The 20566-nt window shown below is 44.6% G+C and overlaps 1 protein-coding gene across 3 annotated transcripts in view; it reads right to left on the bottom strand.

Annotated features, from left to right (window-relative positions):
- ZNF536 (zinc finger protein 536) overlaps positions 1-20566 on the bottom strand; it is a 459071-nt gene that overhangs the window by 361570 nt on the left and 76935 nt on the right. The window contains exon 1 of one of the 3 annotated variants that reach the window (XM_049786226.1): positions 19335-19355. The exons of the other annotated variants lie outside the window; for them this stretch is intronic. The gene's annotated coding sequence lies outside the window, so the exon portion shown is untranslated. Of the gene's footprint in view, positions 1-19334; positions 19356-20566 lie in introns of those variants that run through there. 3 annotated transcript variants of the gene reach the window in all.

Here is a 20566-nt window from a genome sequence, read left to right as displayed (position 1 = left end):
ATGTGTATAACCTATGCATATACATGCAAAAGCTCAGGTACACACACAGACATACACAGACACACGCCTGTATATAGGATTCCTCTCTCTGTGCTGGCCCTTGATGCCCACACTATAGCTCACAAACAGGCTGAGGGAAAAACAAAAACTTAACTTCCTAGATTCCTGTTTGCTCAGACTCTCTGGCCTTGCCATGGTCCATTGTTCTATTGGAATTTTGTGATATTTTGAGTCACTGAAATAAGTCCATATTTAAAAATACTCTAATTCTGTTGCATCAGCCCACCCTAGCCCCAGGCTGCATCATTTCATTGGCTCTTTGCAGACCTACATCTGGCTTGCTTAATTCCTTTCTTGGATATCTCAGCAGGCAAAATAAAAGCAACTGATGTCTGATTTGCTTATTCCCCTGTCTTCATTCACTGTAAGGTCTATGAAGGTCACCACTCTGGGCCAACTACAAGTGCATCATTCAACCACATGCCACACTGGGCTTAGACTTCAGTAAGCCTGATGTGTCTTGGGAGGTCAGTAAGGATGGCTTTATAATTTAAAAAAAAATGACCACAATGTCCTTGGAAAAAGCAGAAAGGATGTGTCAACATGCATCCATCCTGCCAGCCCCCATGCCTCACTGCAGAGATGGCTGGCCACCAGCTCTTGCACAGAAGTGGTACCACTCACCTCAACTACTCTGTTGCTTAGGCTGCATCTCAGGCATCTTGTGTCACATTGCTTCTAGAAAGCAAATATTAGTAAGTAGTCTAGAAAAATATTAGTAAATAATATCAAAATATTATCTTCATTCAAATTTTTCTATAGGTAGCTGTTAGAAACAGGAACAGAGGTGGTAAGGGAAAATAAAATGTGTGGGCGTCTAAAAGAGTTGATGAAATGCTTTAAATGTTACCTTTCTGCTCTTAATTCTGAATGTTAATTTAACACTCAATTACAAGGCAAACCATCCAAAGACAATGGTCATACTTCACTAAAATTGATCCCAGCACCTCTCCAGGAAATAGGAGCAAGGGATTTGCCACTACCAAGGCCATTGTTCCTAAAAAGGCTGGGTACATACATATAAGTCTTCAGCATACCCTAGCAGTACACAAACACTAGGACAGGAAAGGGAGTAGAAAATGAAAATGGACCATTGTGCCCATCCTTAACTCTAACCCCCTTACCCCAATATAGGAGTCCAGGAGAGCAGGAGCAGGAGTCCCGGGCTTAAAATTCACCTGCTACATGTCTACTCTGACTGTAGAGTCACCTGCATGGTGAAGTCAGTTCCCAGCATGGACAAAGGTAGCAAAGAATTTTCTGGCCAGACCCTCAGCCTCCTACTCCTGCCTTGCAGTGGGTAGATCAGATGTCTATGGTCTGGGACAAAAGCGAGGACCCTGAAAGACCATGGGTGTTCTGTTCTAAATGCCTTCTCTCTCAGAGCTGGGAGTCCTTTATCTTTTAGTATTTTGATCTTCATTCTAAAATGAAATTGTTGATCCATAGATTATGAGAGTTTATGCCCCTAAAGACAAAAGTACCAACACTAGATTGTGCAAAGTGAGGTCTTACCTAAGTATTCTGCCTCCAGTCCAGCCTGTACCTAATGTTAAGCTCTGCTTATCCTGAGATGCATTGTTGCCCTGTGTTCTCAGGTCCCAAAGTGACCAGTGTCCTCAGTCAGGCTCCTAGACATTAGAAAATACTGCTTTTCCATTGAACAAAAAAGAACCACAACAGGGGCCAGCATATGAGGCTCAGAGTCCTGTACTGAGCCAAGAACATTAATGTTTTTGAGTTTGAACTTGAAAATTAGGTCCCAGCAGTCACCTAGGACCTTCCCAGACTGCACATCACACCTAGGATGCCTGTGAGTATGGCAGGTAAGAAGATGGCCAACTCCCTTACTCTGAGGCCTTCCAGGCCTGCCCAGCCAAGTGTTTTTACATGGCGCTCCATTGTTTCCTTCCATTTCTCATTTCTAGAAAATAGTTAATGTATGTGCAGCAAATAGTTAATTCCAACACAAGTAAATAGCTTTAACAAATCAATGGCAAATAAAAAAAATTGAGAAAAACAGAAAAGTCATTCATTAGCACTTTACAGAAGACAATGGAGGGGGAGGATACACATAAGAAAAGAGCAATGTCTTAGCCTTTTACTTGTTGATATTTAAAAGCGTAATAATAATCAGCATTAGTTAGGTTTTAGGAAATGAGTACCAGCACGAAATTTCAGTGGCTAAGTGCACACACTGCTTACTTTGAAGGGCAGTTAGATGCTGTTTTTCTAAAGCTAAATGCTTGTCATCTGGCTTACTTTACTCAACATATCAGGGTTCAGGGCTTCAGTTCTACTGGTGATGTGGGAGAGAACTATCACTCTACATCCAAAGTATGGACTCAATAACATTGAGGATGTGAGATATGAGCTTCAACCAGCAAACTTTGTAAAGTGCCTGTCAAAGTCACAGGAAGAGGCTGTGACAGGATAATGGAGTATAGGAACATTGGTGATGGGAGTTGACACTGGTGGTGGGGTGAGCATTAAAATTTTATATTCCTAATACTAAAAAAACAGTAACTTTGTGTATAATGGATCTTTAAATTAAATACAAATATTAAAAAGGGTAAAAAAAATAAGGTTAAACACTCATACCTCATGGCCCAGCAGTAGTACTTTCAGAAACACTCAAACTCGTCCACCACAATATCTAGGCAGTATGCCACTACTGCATTGTAAGCGTGATGTGGAAAGCAAAATTAGAAATTGTCATCATGTCCATCAACACCAGACTGGTTACATGAAAGCAAACATGCCATGTTTGAAAGAATTACATGAAAAAAAATGCATTGTTTCTATGACCTGACATTTTGATTTACAAACACTATTGTTAGTTCATCTTCCATACATATTATACAAAAACTATAAGCATATAATAGTGGGAAAGATGCACAGGAAAAAATTAATAATGGGAACTTTAGAGAGGGGGAATGAACTTGGCAATGGAGTTGAAAAGGATTTGGGGAACTTCACATAACATACATAACAGTGACGAATAAATAGAATTGCCATAATTAAATAAGAATAGCTACATTAAAGCATAAATCCCTCCAGGCTGCCTTGGGCAAAGAGCAGACTTCTTCATAGGATCTCAATCCTGCCCACCCAATCAGAGGCAGCTCTGGGGCACTTTCCTCCCTCCCTTATTTGCCTTTATACAAACTTTTAAACCCTGCAAGCCCACCTCCCTCCCTGAAAGCTTCTCTGGACCATTTCAGCCTACAGAAAGTCCTTCCCTGCACTAGCCTGTTCTATGACCTCTTAGGGCCCATCATTGTGACTGTCTTAGGAGACTTTCACTCTGTCTTGGGACTCTCCTCAAAGGAAAAACTTGTCTCATCATTCCTTTTCCTTCACTTACTTGCCAAACACCAGGTAAGGCTCCGGGAGTTAAAAATAGAGCAAAGATCAAAGGGCACAAACTTGCTTCCCTCATGGAACTATGATCTGGGAAACACTGGCAATTAAATAAAAGAAAGCAGGTACAAATGTCAAGAAGATAGAAACACAAACAGAAAATAGAAAGCCACAAGAGGAGGCAGGTTGGCCATGATGCCTCTCTGAGAAGTATACCAGAAATATATGCAGTCAGGGCAGCAGAAAAAGATCAAGGTAGGGAGCCAACAGGAGAAATGGGCAGAGGTCTGGCTTCAGTTCACCCATGGTTCTGTGTTCTCTGTAAGAGATCAGGGCCCTGTCTGAGAAAGGAAAGACCTAGGACACTTGTGGCACCAGGAAACTTATCTTGTTTGTTTGTTTTTGTTTTTGTTTTGGGGCCACACCTGGTGATGCTCAGGGGTTACTCCTGGCTATGCACTCAGAAATGGCTCAGGGCTTGGGGGACCATATGAGACACCAGGGATCGAACTGCAGTCTGTCCTAGGTTAGCACATGCAAGGCAAACACCCTACTGCCTGCACCACTGTTCCAGCCCCAGGAGACTTAATTTTTTGAACTCTCTGACATCTTCTTGACACATTTCTCCTTCCATAAAAAGCAAAGGTCCCTCTGACCTCTTAACTAACAGCTCATCTCATTCCAAAGCATGGAAGAGAGAATGGGCCTCACTGACTCTTGGTCCCCCAGAACTTCCAGATTTTCTGGGCAAACATATCTTTCAAAGCAGGTGGCACAGCCTTTTATTTAAAGTTGTTCCCCTTAAGTAGTGTGGCATGTAAAGGGGGCATCTGAGAGCACAACTGGAGTTACCTGACAACAGATCAGTCAAAAGATGTACTCAACAGAACCCATGGACCCCTCAGCCCTCAAAATGGCATCACTATGGCCTGCACAGACCCCCTCTATGCAGTTTAACCCAGACTTTTACAGAGGCCAGATCCCCACCCCTCCACATGAATGAGATTTGCCAGCTCAGCCCAAAAATAAAGGTGGAATGCTGAGGACTCTAGTAAGGCAGAACAATCTCAGAGGAGATCTCTGGACCTTCTCTAATGGGCAGCAGAAGGATCAGAATGAGGCAGGTGTCCGCTAACTTCCTCAGACTGGCCTTTGACCTAGCACAGTGATCCCAATGATAGCAAGCTCCCTTTCCTGGCTCTCTAAAGATACTGTGCTTTCATCAATTGAAGGCTCGGGCAACCCTGTACTGAGCAAGTCTATTGACATTTTTTTTCAGCAGTTCAGGTAATAGTTAACCTTTTAGAGCTATAAAGCATTTCAAGTTAAGATTTACACTTTGTTCTTTAAGAAATAATGCTATTGGGACTTGAGAGATAGTACATCAGGTATAACACTTGTCTTGCATGCAGCCAATCCAGGTTCAATCCTTGGCTCACTAGGAATAATCCTTGAGGGAGGGAGGGAGGAAGGGAGGGAGGGAGGGAAGGAGAGAGGGAAGGAAGGAAGGAAGGAAGGAAGGAAGGAAGGAAGGAAGGAAGGAAGGAAGGAAGGAAGGAAGGAAGGAGGAAGGAAGGAAGGAAGGAAGGAAGGAAGGAAGGAGGAAGGAAGGAAGGAAGGAAGGAGGAAGGAAGGAGGGAGGGAAGGAAGGAAGGAAGGAAGGAGGGAAAGAAGGAGGGAAGGAGGGTGGGAGGAAGGAAGGAGGAAGGGAGGGAAGGAGGGAGGGAAGGGAGGGATGGAGGGAAGGAACGAAACAAGGAAGGAATGAAGGAAAAAAGGAGGGAAGCAAGGAAGGAGGGAGGGAAGGAAGGAAGGAGGGAAGGAAGGAGGGAGGGAAGGAAGGAGGGAAGGAAGGAGGGAAGGAAGGAGTGAGGAAAGGAGGAAGGAGGGAAAAAGGAAGAAAGGAAGGAAGGAGGGGGGAAGGAAGGAGGAAAGGAAGGAGGGAGGGAGGGAAGGAAGAAAGGATGGAGGGAGGGAAGGAAGGAGGGAGGTAGGGAGGAAAGGAAGAAAGAAGGGAAGGAAGGAAGGAGGGAGGGAGAGAAGGAAGAAAGGAGGAAGGGATGGAGGGAAGGAAGAAAGGAGGAAGGGATGGAGGGAAGGAAGAAAGGAGGGAAGGAAGGAAGGAAGGAAGGAAGGAAGGAAGGAAGGAAGGAAGGAAGGAAGGAAGGAGGGAGGGAGGGAGGGAAGGAAGAAAGGAGAAAGGGAGGGAGGGAAGGAAGAAAGGAAGGAGGGAGGGAGGGAGGAAGGAAGGAGAGAGGGAGGAAGAGAGGGAGGGAGAGAGGGAGGGAAGGAGGGAAAGAAAGAAGGAGGGAGGAAGAAAGGAAGGAAGGAGGGAGGGAGGGAAGGGAGGATAGAAGGAAGGAAGAAAGGAGGGGAGGGAGGATGGAAGGAAGGAAGGGGAGGAGGAGGAAGGAAGGAAGGAAGGAGGGGAGGGAGGATGGAAGGAAGGAAGGGGAGGAAGGAGGAAGGAAGGAAGGAAGGAAGGAAGGAAGGACAGGAGGAAGGAAGGAAGGAAGGAAGGAAGGAAGGAAGGAAGGAAGGAAGGAAGGAAGGAAGGAAGGAAGGAAGGAAGGAAGGAAGGAAGGAACTTCCATACACATTTCAGGCTGCAACATAGTCAACATAGTCTACACCAACCTTTTTTTTTTTACACCTTTTTTTATACACTCCTAGATATATGCAACTTTTGTATGATTGTAAACCAAAACCATCCCAAGGCTCAAATGTTGTAAGGATTTTATTGTTGCAGGATCTGGAACCACAGCACTGATGTGCCACATATGACTATGCCCACTTTATACCGAAGCACCTGTGTGAGAGAGGAAGGGCATCTCTGCTCAGGGCCTGTAGCTTCTAAGGAGACTCAAATTTCACTTGCAAGTTTTACTCAAAGTGGGACCCACCCATTCTCAGGATGTATATCAGACCCAGAAACCCTGACTCCTTGATCAGAAATGCACCCTCAGGAGTCTTCTCTGTGCAGGACTATTCTGTCACAGGTCTCCTCATGGCCCCATACCCCTGATAAGGTCCGCTGATCCTGAAGATGAGTGATGTGGGGAGAGAGCAGCAGACAGAGAGGCTGGGGGTTAGAATCTAGAACTTGGACAAGAGTAAGAGCCCTGTGGAAGGCAGGAGAGGGCAGATTCTCTGGACCAGAAGAGAGAGGCTATCTGAGTGTAGCCAACTGCAATTCCACATTACCATGAACCAAAGTAGGGACACAGAGCAGGGCTCCCCCTGACTAGTATTCCTGGAGGTCACCCATTTGAGGTTATGTGGCTGTGCCAAGGACAGAAATGACCAGACAGTTCATTGTTTGGGGACCTGGCATGTTAAGCACTTAGGAGTGGAGCTCAGTTCACCTGAGCCAAAGGCAACCTGGCCTGAACTCATGCATCCTGGGTATTGGAGAGTGTCACTTCCCCATGGCCAACCCAATGGGTCCTTGAGCTCTCTACCTGCAAATCACCTGCCTTGCCTGCTGCCTGCTGGCTTCAGGAAGGCTCTGGAAGATCTTTCTTGATGGCAAAACAAAGGTAGAAACAGTATGGCCCCATGGCTGTTTTTCTGTAACCCTACGACCATCTTTCCTGGTCCCATAATCATCCTTCCATGGTTCTATAGCCCCATGGCCATTCTCCTGTGAATATCCTTCTCCCTGGAAAGGATTAGGCCAAGCATTGCCATCCCACTTTACAAGAGGAACCAAGACATAGGGATTAACCAGGGTCTCCAGGATGTGGGAGTCCAGAGATGTAGCCATAGAAGGCTTCCACTCAGGGGAAAGTGGAGTCACTTCAAGATAGAAAGTATCCTTTACACTGCATTATTGTCTATTTCAGATTATTTTAATCAATAAACTCTGTAATTGAATCACCATAATATATATAGTTACAAAATTGTTCATGATTGAGTGACAGCCATACAAGGTGCAACACCCTTCACCAGTGTTTATTTCCCATCACCAATGTCCCCAGTTCCCTTCCCACCATACCCCCTCTATGGCAGACATTTTTTTCCTCTCTCTATTTACCTCTCTTCTTATTTTTCTTCTAGACACTGTGGCAATGTTCCTGAAGGGCTACTATGCATATCACTTTATCTCCTTTCAGCACCCAGTTCTTTTCCAGAGTGATCATTTCTATCATTGTTATATTGGTCCCTTCTCTGCCCTAACTGTACTCACTCACTCTTTGTGGCAAACTTTCTACCATAAACTGGTTCTCCTGGCCCTCATCTCTATTGTCTTTATTTTAAATTTTTTACAGTCAATATATTCCACACAAAACAAAAAAATCAGCACAATGCCAATATCCTACAGATGTATCTGATTTAACTGAAGGAGTAGGATTCCAGAGATCTCTGAAAGTTGGTTGTCAGGGGGACTCTAGACATCCTACCTGCACTGGTGGAAAGCTAATGTATTTGGGAAGGAGTAGGTAGAAAGGAAGCAGTGATAAGGAGCATCATTTTATACCCCAGATGAACTTTCTCCAGGAAAATTGGGATGGCCTTGGCCAGCACCCATCACAAGCATTGCTCCCCTCTCTGAGACTCTCCTGGTTCACCCTCAATTGGGTGGTGCATCCTTCTATCTGTGAAGAAGATACCCTCGGGTGCTCCAGAAAAAGCTTCTTATGCAGAACCTCAGCAACACAATTAAGTTAGACTAAGTAAAGTGGTGGATACAGAGGGAGAGAGAAATTAGTGTAAATTCCTTCAAAGAAAATATTAAGTAATAACAGGGCATGGGAATGGCAACGAAACAAAATAGAAAAGGAAAATAAGCTAAGCGAAAACTGACCGAGGAAGGCTGAGCACTACTTAGGGTGCCCGAAGAGAGTAAATGAGAAAATTTATGCTGAGAAAATGATTTGAAAAAAAAATATGATGCTTGGAGAACAATTTAAATGTAACCCAAGGGAAAAAATCATCACTGAGTTTCACTTTGCCACACTTAAGCTACTTGTGGTTTCAGGTTTTTTACTTCAACTATCCACTGGGGTGGAGAAAGAGAAGCTCTCCCCTTTTGGGGTGGTGGCAGGACTCCCCTATTCAACCTTTGATATGGAGTTACCTGGAGATGGGGTGCTGAGACTCTCTCCTCTTCAACTTCTGTCCTGAGCATCAGACCCAGAGGCCTGGCCTGTGGACGATCAGGAAAACTCCAAGTGGCAAGACTGAGAAAGGGATGAAAATAGAAGTGGGGGTGACTGCTGCCCTCTCCAGAAGGGTCCCTGAGCCTCTCACCCCTGGAAGTAAAGGCTTCTCGGGGGATCTGACTCCCAGGCCAGGATGCAGAATGCCGGGTCTCCTTGGTCAGTCTTTCCCAATACCCACAGCTCTGGCAGGCAGGCCTCTGATAATGAGGAATGGGCCTTACCAAGGAGCCCTCTGCCACTGCAGTCATGATCTGGCCTCCCTGTGGCCCATTATCTGAGTACTTGAACCCTGGATAACAATGAGTTCACGGAGAATGAAAGTGCTCGGCTTTAATTGTCTGTATTTAGTCACGCAAACAGAAGCAATGGTCTGAGAATGGCTAGTTAGCCGCTGACAGCCTCAGCCCCTAGTGCTGGCTCTAAGGACGCGGTTACAAATTGTTTTGATGAGACTCCTACCAAGAGCAGTAAAATTTCTTCTTAACACTGCTTGCCTGGAACAAGTTTCCTCTCTCGCTTACTCTGTCCTTTTTTTTTTCCTCCCCCTCCTTTTCGCCTTAAATGAAATTCCTGCGCTGCTAATATCCAACAAATACACTTCATTAAGAAATTGAAGGCACTGAAAGAATGTGTGGTTTATGTTAATTTTCCCCTGTCAATCAATTCTGCATGTCTGCCATAGAGACCGATGATCGTATCATCATGTTAGTTGCCTGACTTGTTCAGCACAAAGAAGGTTGGGAAACTTTTCTCAAGCAGGGATGTCAGCGCTTGAAAAATCCATCACCATCTGTGCTCATTTTCTGAAAGGGAGAAAAACAACCCCCTGTTTAAGAATACTCCAGAACAAATAACTTGAATGTTTGAAAATAACCACAGGGTCAAAGAAACTTTATAATGAAATGGAAAGCAACAGTATTGTTCTGTTTTTGTAACGCGGGGCTGTGGGTACCTTCATAGGCCGCATTCTGCCTCTAAAAATATCTAGATAATATTCTGGGAAAGACTCATGCTGGGTGAAAATGCGTACAAACCAGGTTATTTCAAAGGCATCGGGCCTTTCAGCAATGCCAATTCTGGGAGAGACCAGGTGGTCATGGGGATCCCCGCATGCTCCCCCATGGCTGGGGCTCAGATGGTGCTGCCTCTGCATTTATCACTCCTACTTCCCCTCCCATTTCCCTCTGCATCTCCCCTCACTTATTCCCTCTCCTCAAGCAGGGAAGAACCAAAAGTTTCTTTCACCCCCATCAGATGAACACCCTTACAATCTCCTGGAAGGGAAAACTTACATCGACCCAACTTTTTTTGCTCTGAGCCCTTCCAAGGAGCTACCATAAGCTCTGAAGGCACGTGGAAACCCTGCTCCACCCTTAATAAACTTATAAGCCCAAAGCCTTGCGATCTATTTTTCTTTCTGTATCTCGCTATTGTACTTTGTCATTGAGGAGGTCTCACATAAAATAATGTAGTGTTCTTATGAAAGTTTTTAAGGCACTGGAGTTGGACAGCAGGGTTACAAATGATATCCAACACAAAGAATATCAATTAATCAAATGGTAACATACACGGAACTCACAATACACAAGCAGCACAGGGAAAGATAAATTGATTTCTGCTGCAGCACTGCGCCTTCTTCAGCAAGCACCTCTGTGTGAAAAATACCAGTTAAAAAGTGTGCTGAGGCAGCAAAACCCATTTAATACTCCACAAACAGTTATCTAAGGCAGCGTCCAATAACCAGACAGTACAGTAATGTGACCTAATACTAACCAAATCGTTGTCAGACAAACAGAGGATCGTCCGCTCCCCACTGATACCAGTTAGATAACCAGGATGTCATCAGCCTTCCCGGAAGTCAGGTTTTCCCTTCTTTCCATCACTACTCGCTGAATGGATCATCATCATTGTTGCCCAAACCAGGAAGCTTCTAGAAACTCTGAGATGGGCAACGTTGTTCAAAAAATTATTTCATTCTACTGTCACCTCATGAGCCTCTCCTTACAGTCTTGGGTTTGTTTTAACTTTCTTATGTTCCTCTTCTGTGGCCCAGTGGTCACCTTTTTTCTCTTTCAAAGAGAAAAATAAATAACAATAAACCCATATTCACACAATAGTCAGATAAAAACTGATCTGGTACAGAGGGAGAAAAATTGACTTCCTATATTGCTATCACTTAAACTTTGTCTGGTCTGACCATAAAGGGAAGCTCACTCCCTAGAGGAGGGTAAGAGACATTTTAAAGGAAGGAATTGAAGTGCCCTGGAAGGTGCTCTTTGCCACCATCATATATTCCCAACCATCTCATCCTAAGGCCCCATGCCCCAGCATCTACCCTGATGAGCAGGGCTGCACCATAAGTCAAGTAGGGGGCAGGGGGCAATCAGCTCAACTCAGAGCCCAACACTTACCACAGAGACTTCTGGACCCTTTAATTTATTTTATTTTGTTGTTGTATTTTTTTGGCCACACTCAGTGGCACTCGGGGACTTACTCATGGCTCTTATGCTCAGAAATCACTCCTAGCAGGCTCGAGGGACCAATATGCAATGCTGGGAACCTGAAAACTGGGTCTGTTCCTGGGTAGGGCACAAGCAAGGCAAATGCCCCACTGCAGTGCTATCACTCCGGCCCCTGGACCTTTTCTTTTTTTCCTTAAAATTTTTTTCTTTTCATTTCTTTTTTCTTTTAGTCATTTATATTTTAGCTTTCAGACCAGACCAAAGCTTAAGTGATAGCAGTATAGGAAGTCAATTTTTCTCCCTCTGTTAACCAGATCAGTCTTTATCTGACTAGTGTGAGGATATGGTTCTTTTCTTTTTTTTTAATTTATTTATTTTGCTTTTGAAACACCAGCTACTACACCCAGTGGTGTGGGTTATCTCAGCATGATGCATGGAAGACTATGTGGCGTCAGAGATAGAACTTGAAGTTTTGAATGTAGGTTATGCTCTAGCCTTTAGTATAAAGTTTGCTGCACAAACTTGGGGACTACCCCTCTGAAGCGAAAGTACCGTATTTTCCGGCATATGAAATGACCAGGCGTATAAGATGACCCCCTAATTTTACAGTTAAAACATAGGTTTAAGCCTATATTTGCTGTATAAGACAGAATGTTCCTGTGCTGCAACTGTATCTTCCACAGTGAGCCAATCACAACAAGCAAAGGTCCAAAGGTTATACTATAATAGACTTTCTCTCTGACTCTGGCCAATCTGAGCAGACTTTTTACAGTGTAGATTCGGGTCCAGAACACTGTATAATTTGCATGCATAAAAAGCCTGCTTGGATTGGCTGAGTTAGAGAGGCAGTCCAAGCAGCCTGGCAGTGATTGGTGCAGGATCGAGTTGGAAAATTTGTTTTGTGGCAATATTCAGACAATTTTCGTTTAGCGGCATATTGAAACATTTTTCGGGATATACTCGGTGTATAAGACGACCCCCGATTTTCAGTTGACTTTTTTTGTTTCAAAAGTCGTCTTATACACTGGAAAATATGGTATCTCTTCACAGCAAATTGCCCAGATGCCACTTTCTTACCAGTTCCCACCAAAGCTGACCCTGCATGCAATAACCAGTTATCATGTATTGAATGAAAAAAAACCACTCAGGACCCAAGACAATTCCAGTTCCCCAACTTCTCCATACTATGGACCAGGGAAACCAAGATGATAATGTCCAACTAAGGATTCCTGTCCCATTAGAGGTCATTGCTAGCTCTGTAAATTCTAAAGTTTTTAAATTTAAATTTTTTAATTTATCCTAAATTTATTTAAACATTAAATTTTTAAAACTTTCTCCCACCCTCATTTTAGTCCTCAAAACTTGTGACTGATAATCCTCTTTGTTTCAAGAAAAAGCATGCGTTCTATGAAAGAAATGTTCACAGGATCACACAGAAATCGCTAAGTCCCCCCCACGTAATGCTATTGCAGCTAAGTTTATCTGAGTTCACTTTGGGGGGAATTTTTAGGGCAATATTTTCCTTGATGGGATTAAAAAACAACCCATCCAGTGTCCCTGAACTGCAGCAGGTGAAACTCTATCACCTGTGCAACCCTACCTCCATAGGTGAGATCTGGCTCTTCCCTATAGATGGGCACAATCAGTCCTGCAGGACATGAATGTCCATCAGCCAGCACCGTATTAGCACAGGCCTTCACATAATGAATGGTATACTTAGCAGATTTCTGTTTCCAGAGAAGAAAGATTGAATATCATAAAATAAAGCTTTAGACCTCCATGCCAATTACTGTGTTTAAGTCATCGAATGCCACCCGGGAAGGTTAGGGGAGCAAGGCAGTGCTAAAGAAATGTGTAACCCATCTGCAAAGAAAGGCCAAGTTCTGCTGCTTTCTGGGTAAGAAGAGCAACTCGCTAAAAGCTTCAGCATAGTGAGAAGAAAATGTCAGCCACCACAACCTTATTGCATTGGCAATAAACATGAGCCAATAACTAAATCATTGTCACCAGTTTTACTTGTGGGTCAGACTGAGAAATACTGAAACACATAATCAAGTTCTTAGTGTATTTTAATAGAAAAAGGGAAGACACTCAACTTAGAGCCAAGTGACAGTTCCTAAATGTTAGGAAGCATGAAGACATGTGGAAGAGGAAGGGACCCTGTCTTGGAGCAAGGCAAGGAATTCTTGGCTGAACTGGCAGCATAGGAAGCAAGCTTACACACACCCACAACCTTGCCTTTTGCTGGGAACACACACGAAAGTTTCCCTTTTGGAAAAATGAAAATGAAAGAAAATAAAATCCACTCTGGTACAAAACCCATGCCTCCCAGGGCGGAGGCACTTGGGCAGGCTGTGTCCCAGCTCATGGCCATGCCTCATTCAGACATGAGAAATTAAAAAACAAAAAAAAAACAAAAAACAAAAAAAAACACAATATTTCAAGGATCAATCAAAAATAAAGGAAAGGTAAGGCATTTAAATTATTTTAACATCGTGGGTTTTTCAAAGCTATAAATACATACGAGGGGACTAATTGTAAACTCTCAGAAACCCAAATCCAAATTCATGTTGCCATGCGAATTCAATGATAATAAATTACATCCTTCTAAGTAAAGCATCCTCTGTAATAAAACACCCGCCAGAGAACTCAGAAGCCCTGATCCCAGCTAAAAGGATTCATGCCTTTAGAATTCTGCACATATATATTATTTTTCTGTCGGTTCTCTCAACTTCTCTCAATTACTGATGTTCTCTATGTAATGAATTTTCTGTGGTTTGATGTGTGATTATGGCTATATTTTTATCTATATGTTTTGTGGTTCTTGTACTTAAGCTTTTTGCTCACAAATCCTTTATTAAAAGTACTAAATTGTAAAAAGCACATTCATATTTCACTCAGTGTTCCATACAGAAATGTGAGTTTCTGCAGAAAACACAGCTGCATACAGAAAGCTACTATAAAACAACACCCTAGACCAAGAGATCTCAATACTCTGAGCACTACAGCTCAGGAGTAACTGCTTCAATGAAACCTGATGGGACATTTCACCTCTCCCTAAAACTGGGCTTCTAACCACTGTTCAATTTTCAAATCAAAATCCCAGATTACAAACTTAGGCAAAAGCCAAACAAGTTTAATAAGCTACAAAAGCTACACAAGCTTAGAGATACTCCAAACACGACCTGGTCCACACTAGATACTTGGCGATTTCAGATACATATATTCTTATCTTGGTAAGGCTCTCAGTCCCAACTTGTAGAGAGCACAGGAAAGAAGAGTCTTGCTTTGGGGTGTACTGGTTCCTATAGTAAGTCAGGAAATAGGGTACAGAAGCAAGGGTCTATCACATCCTGGAGATATGGGGTCAGGCAAAAGGAGAGAAAACCCAGCTGAATTCTGAGCAAAGCAGACAGGCATCTCCTGGGAGAGAAGACAAGCGCTGGCCAGTCGGTAGGCAGGCTACTGCCATCTGGGGGGGAAGACACATGGGAATGAAACTTCCCATGAGACCAAACAATGACTCAGCACAGATTTCAGGAGCAAATGAAGAAATGAATGAATAGCCAGCATAATAAATATACCAGATTCTTAAGTTTGGGAAAATACACTGACAGACCCCTGTTCAATAAAACACGTAAAAGGACCCACTCTGCTGACCTACCCCAGACCATAAGCTCACCCCACAGTCAAGGACAGAAGGATCTAAGATCCCTGTCATAGTCATAATCCTCCAAGTGATTTCAAGTGGGCTCCCAATACCCAAAGCATAAAGAAGAACATGAGACAGGCCCAGCTACATGCTCACTGCCACTACTAAGCTGAATACAGCTCATGTATGTTAAAGGGGCAGGTGATCTCAGGGGCAGGTGATCTCAGGGGACATTGCAAGGCCATCTGCCCACCCTATAATCTCCTGTCACCAGGCCCTTTACTTGCTAAGACCACGGACTGTTTCAGCTTCTCCATAGAGAGAGAATTGAGGAAGTCAGAACATTTCCCCAAGGACTGCGGAATACCAGCTCCTTTCCTTCCCACATCCCAGCACAGGCCCCTGAGCAGAACCTCTGCACCTACAGGCCCCTCAATCAGCCTCGTGTAGGTTCCTCACCAAGGTACTCAGAGAAGCTATGAGGAGCACACACTCCAGCAACATTGGGGAAGCCACAGTCTGGAAGAAGAGTGTAGACTATAGCTCTGAAACTAGAGAGAGGCAGGATAGGGTCCCAACCCCTCTTAGCCTAGGCCCCTTCACTCCCACTCTTATTTGGACTACTTTCCTAGTTTTTTCCTTGAGACTCTTCAGTACTCCAAAGGAACAGGACAAAGGTGTGTGTGCTCTTCCCTTCAGTCTGTTCCCTTAAGGGTATGGGACAGACCACGTACCCTCCTTTGGAGGGTGGCACCAACAGACACAGCATTCCTTCACTCCTAGAAGTCCTGCCAGACTTCTAAAGAGAGGGTGGAACTGTTTGTCAACTCATTCCACAAACTGGGGGGTCTTGTATATGCCACAACAAACAGCCTTTTTTGGGGGTCACAACCAGTGGTGCTCAGGAGTTATTACTGGCTCTGCACTCAAAAATTGCTCCTGGCTTGGGGGACCATATGGGATACTGAGGATAGAACCAGCATCCATCTTGGGTCAGCCTGTGCCAGGCAAATGCCCTACCACTGTGCTATCACTCTGGCCCAACATATAGCCTTTGAGGCTTGTTTCTCAAGAAGATAGGCTGTGGACACGAGCTTTCCATTTGTCTCTTAGGGTTCCAAGTGCAGGCAAAAGTACATGTCCTTTCCCCTTTCCAGAAGCTCTGGAGTGCCAGTTAGGCTCAGAAACTATCTCTTGCAGGGCCTGAGTGGTGGTGCAGTGGTAGGGTGTTTTGCCTTGCATGCCTAACCTAGGACTGACTAAGATTCAATCCTCTGGTGATTGAATCCTCTGATTCAATCCCATATGGGCCCCCCCAAGCCAGGAGCAATTTTTGAGTGCATAGCCAGGAGTAACCCCTAAACATCACTGAGTGTGGCCCAAAAACCAAATTAAAAAAAACTGTCTCTTGAGCTGGAATGCTGAGAGCCCACCCAGTCCACCCCTGAATCAACAAAGTCAGTGAACAGAAGCAAGGTGGCAAGTGAATACACTTCACTTCCAACTTCCAACGCTCCCTTGACCTCAGTCTCCATTCACTCAGACCAGATGAGGCATCACCAGAAAAACCTGTAGCACCTAGCTCATGAAAGTCAAGAACAAGCAGGCAAGTTGTCTCTCCACAACCCCTGAATCTTCTTTCCAGGGAAACCATGATGCTCCTGTCAATTAAAGGCAGGTAGAGAAGTGAATGAATATCTCTTTAAAGTGGCTGTCTTGGAGGAAGACTTTGCTCAGCCCCCTCTGCTGTCCACCTGGACCATCTCTATATCACCAGACCAATCATGGGCACTGACATCCCAGTCACCCAGCTAACGGTGGTAGGCAGGGCAGGGGGTGTGGGTTATGAAAACGCGATTATGTTATAGTCCAAGAGCATAGGACTCCTGGGGGCCCAGTAGGTTTGAAAGTAAGGTCACAGCACATATCCTTTTCTCTTTCCAGAAGTTCTGAAATACTAGTTAGACTCAGAAAGTCTCTTGAGCTGGACCCCTGGGCTTCAGGAACTGTACATTACTACTACAGTGGTAGAGCCTAGTCTTTTTTCAAGTGAAAACCCTATACCATGGGTCAGGAATGGTGGTGCAGTGCTAGGGCATTTGCCTTTCACATAGCTGACCTAGGATGGACCACGGTTCGATCCCCCAGCGTCCCATATTTCCCATATTTCTGAGTGAATAGTCAGGAGTAACCCCTGAGAGTCATCTGATCTGGCCCCAAAACAAAAACAAAACAAAACAAAAAACCCTATACTAGAGCATTTAGGACACTTGGAGCATCTTTGTTACTGTAGCATGAGTACAGAGCATCTGATGGAAAAATCCAAGGCAAACCCAAGTTTATAGTCTAATGAGGAAAGAACTAAGGTTTTATGATTCCACATGCAAAACTGTCATCTGTCCCTCCATTGCCAGCCAGACCTGGTATATGACATCTGCCACATCCAGCTGGGAAATGAGTGCCTTGTGTGCAGGTCCTGGTTGCACTGGTGTAAGAAGGCTGATCTGATCTTGAGAGACCAGCATAAAAGGGCCAAGGTCAGTTGGAGCAGATCAACCTCATGGAGGGTCAGCACTGTGGAGAGCATTTCTGGAACTGGGGACTATGCCTGGAGGTAAGCTGCTGGGTCCACCTTCCAGACAGATCATAGCAAAAGAACCCGAGGAAAATAGGGTTCTCTTTATCTTGCCCGGAGGAGTCACAGGCCAATGATTGGTGGTTTCGATATCACTTTTGGCTCTATAAAGACTTAGATGCCAAAAGAGAGTTCGTGTGTGTGTGTGTGTGTGTGTGTGTGTGTGTGTGTGTGTGTGTGTGTGAGAGAGAGAGAGGGGGGGGGAGGGGAAGAAGAGGGAGGGAGAGAGAGGGGAGGGGAAGGAGAGGGAGGGAGGGAGAGAGAGAAAGAGAGAGAGAGAGAAAGAGAGAGAGAGAGAGAGAGAGAGAGAGAGAGAGAGAGAGAGAGTCCCAGTCCTGAAACTGTTGCTCTATGACCTTGGCCAAACCTGTACTCTGCAGGTCTATTGCTGCTACTGAAAACTGAGGCCAAAGGAGTTGACATCAGAGACAGGACCTGGTCTGTGGTCTGGGATGCCTCACCAGTTCTCTCAGCATGCTGAGCTCCACCTTTCCCCCTCACCTGTCTGAGAAAGTGACCTGGACAGCAGTATCCTGTCCTGCCACTCACTCACATACTATTCCTAAGTCCCAGTCTCAAGTGTTCCAGCTCTGCTGTGAGGGCTAAGTGCTCTGCATGAAACCACTGGAACTTTAGACATGACTTGGAGTCCAGGTCCTTCCTGGAGTTGGATATTTTTGTTTATTTATTTTGTTTTTGGCCACACCCAGTTATGCTCAGGGATTATAGCTGGTTCTGAACTCCTGATGGGCTCTAAGGACCATAGAGAATTCTGGGGATCAATCTCAGAGAGGCTACATACAAAGCAAAACACCCTGTCCATATCTCTCCAACCATGTAGTCTTAAGTAAAATTGTCTGCATGGCCTTGGTGGAACAGTCACACAACTACTCCTGAAGCTTCTGAAGACCTGAACTGCCTCCCACTTTACACTGACTTTCTTGACTCTAGCCCTGAACCTTCTTAGTAACAGAGTAAATGTCATATGAACAGCTAGTATTTAAAAAAAAAGAAAGTGTTTGTACAATGTGCTCAGACTTGCCTCAAGTCTTTATTCAGTCATTTTTGGGACTCTCAGTACCCTGATACTGTTTTTTGAGAGCCCTCTGAACCCTCACACCTGCAGAGGGGAGGCTGGTTTTCTAAAACATGCACATAGTGCCTGGTTGGCCCATCTGCAGGTCTTCACCCAGCCTGGAAATTCTCATATTCCCCAGGCTTTTTTTTTTCTTCCTCAGCATCATACATTATATTTAAGTCTCTCCAGCAATACAAATTTCAATTTGTCCAAGCTCTTTAATATTAATAGTTGTCAATCCAAATGCAGAGTGCATGATAAAAAATTTAATCGAAACGAATAGCTCACATATTTCTCTACCTCCTAATATAGTTACCAATTAGACAAAAAAATTGTTATATAACTATGTAGGATTAAGGCCACCTACAAAAGACCACCAGTCAGGGCTGAGAAAGCCAAGATGCTGATCCTCTTCGTTACTTACATGTGAAGCTAAAGATCAGTTTATCACCTGTGTGGCTTTTTTTTTCACAGGTACACGGGTTGACTACAGCCTCCCCAGAAAAGCAATTTAGGGGGCTCAAGAGCTAATTTTTCACCACACAGTTCTCAATCATGATATAATTTACAGGATCTAGCAAGTGGACTTCCCAAGTTGGAGACAGGGGGGGTGACTGCAATATCACCCCATTTTGCAAACAGGATAACTGAGCCTTGGAGAAGGCAGCATATTGGAAAGCAGTGCTCTGCTCAAATCATGCGCACTTGGTTCATGTCTGATTCAGACGCAAACACCCTGGGGAGGCTCTTCTCACTTTCTGTGAAAGCTTAGGGCTGTTGGTGTCACCTCTCTTCCTGCTGAGAACTTGCACTTCCACATGGTCAGGTGGCCCTAGTCCCAGGGCAGACCGTGACAACATGGTTAAACTGTCTCGCCAAACAGAGTAGGGTTAAGGGTGACATTGTCACAACCCAGTACCTTCAGGGAGTTCCAGTATCAGTTGGACATCTCTGACAATGCGGCATGTCAAGGAACTACTGAGCTGAACAGAAACCTGCCCTTAACACCGGGATGCAAGAGCAGCAACAGTCCTGAAAACACAAAGACAAAAAAAAAAGGTCCTGGCTCAGTAGTAGGGTTGAGACCAGAACTTAAACACTCTCTTACATAAGCACACACACACTCATGCACTCATACACATGTGCAAAGTATGTACTCACACAGGTACACTCACACATGTGATCCCAGATGCACACTCAAACCCATGTGCTCACATATGCATACGCTTACACAAACATGCGCTCACTTATGCACAAGCAGTGGGCACAGTTCTAGCTGGTTCCAGGCTGTGTGGAGCATCCTGCTGGGCACTCGGGGTATTTCTTCTGCAAATTACTCCAGGCCTCTTTTGTGGGCTGCTCTGGGCTCGGCCTGAAGCTACATCAAGCAGGAAGTTTAAATGAAATGGCTCCCAAGTTCCTTAAATGGTTTAATAAAATATATACTGACTTCAATGTGCAGTTTATAGTGGCAAACTATTGCCCCTCAGTTGGGAAAAATGACCTCCAGCCAGCAATATTACTTTCAGCTTCATGATCCTAGTCCACTGTCGCCCATTCCCGCAACCCACCGGGCAATTCTTTTCTGTAACAAGGCCGACTGCAGCCACCGCCATGTGTGCCAGGCTGAAGGTGCCAGCAATGAGCCTCCAAATGGCCTTTCTGTGCAGAGACAAAAGAAATCACGGGCAGATGACACTGGCAGGGGAAGGGGGAATGAGCGCTGTTGGCTGTTCGGAATGCAGAGGCCAGAAAATAAGGGTGAGGATTCTGAGAGATCGAAGGAATCCAATGCAGTATAGTGTGTGTGTGTGTTTGTGTGTGTGTGTGTGTGTGTGTGTGTGTGTGCATATGTCTGTGTGTCAGAGAAAGAGCAAGGAAAAAACCTCTTTTGAATACCACCCAGAATGGGGGTTAACAACAAGTTCGAGTTGGGAAAATGCCTGAACTCAGGAATCACAGGTGAGGCATAACCAGAGTCTAACAACCCACCCTCTATGATGACAAATGGCTACGAACAACTCTCCCAACCACTAAAGACAAATCTGATATTTGGTGCTGAAAGGATTGACCTTATCTGAGAAGGGCTAGAATTGGGCTGCCAGAACTGATGACCTTAACCTTAGTCCGTGTTAACCTAAGTTAAATTCA

The sequence above is a fragment of the Suncus etruscus genome, chromosome 14, assembly GCF_024139225.1.
Source record: "Suncus etruscus isolate mSunEtr1 chromosome 14, mSunEtr1.pri.cur, whole genome shotgun sequence".
Taxonomy (NCBI): domain Eukaryota; kingdom Metazoa; phylum Chordata; class Mammalia; order Eulipotyphla; family Soricidae; genus Suncus; species Suncus etruscus.
This window is presented reverse-complemented; position numbering and strand designations above follow the sequence as displayed.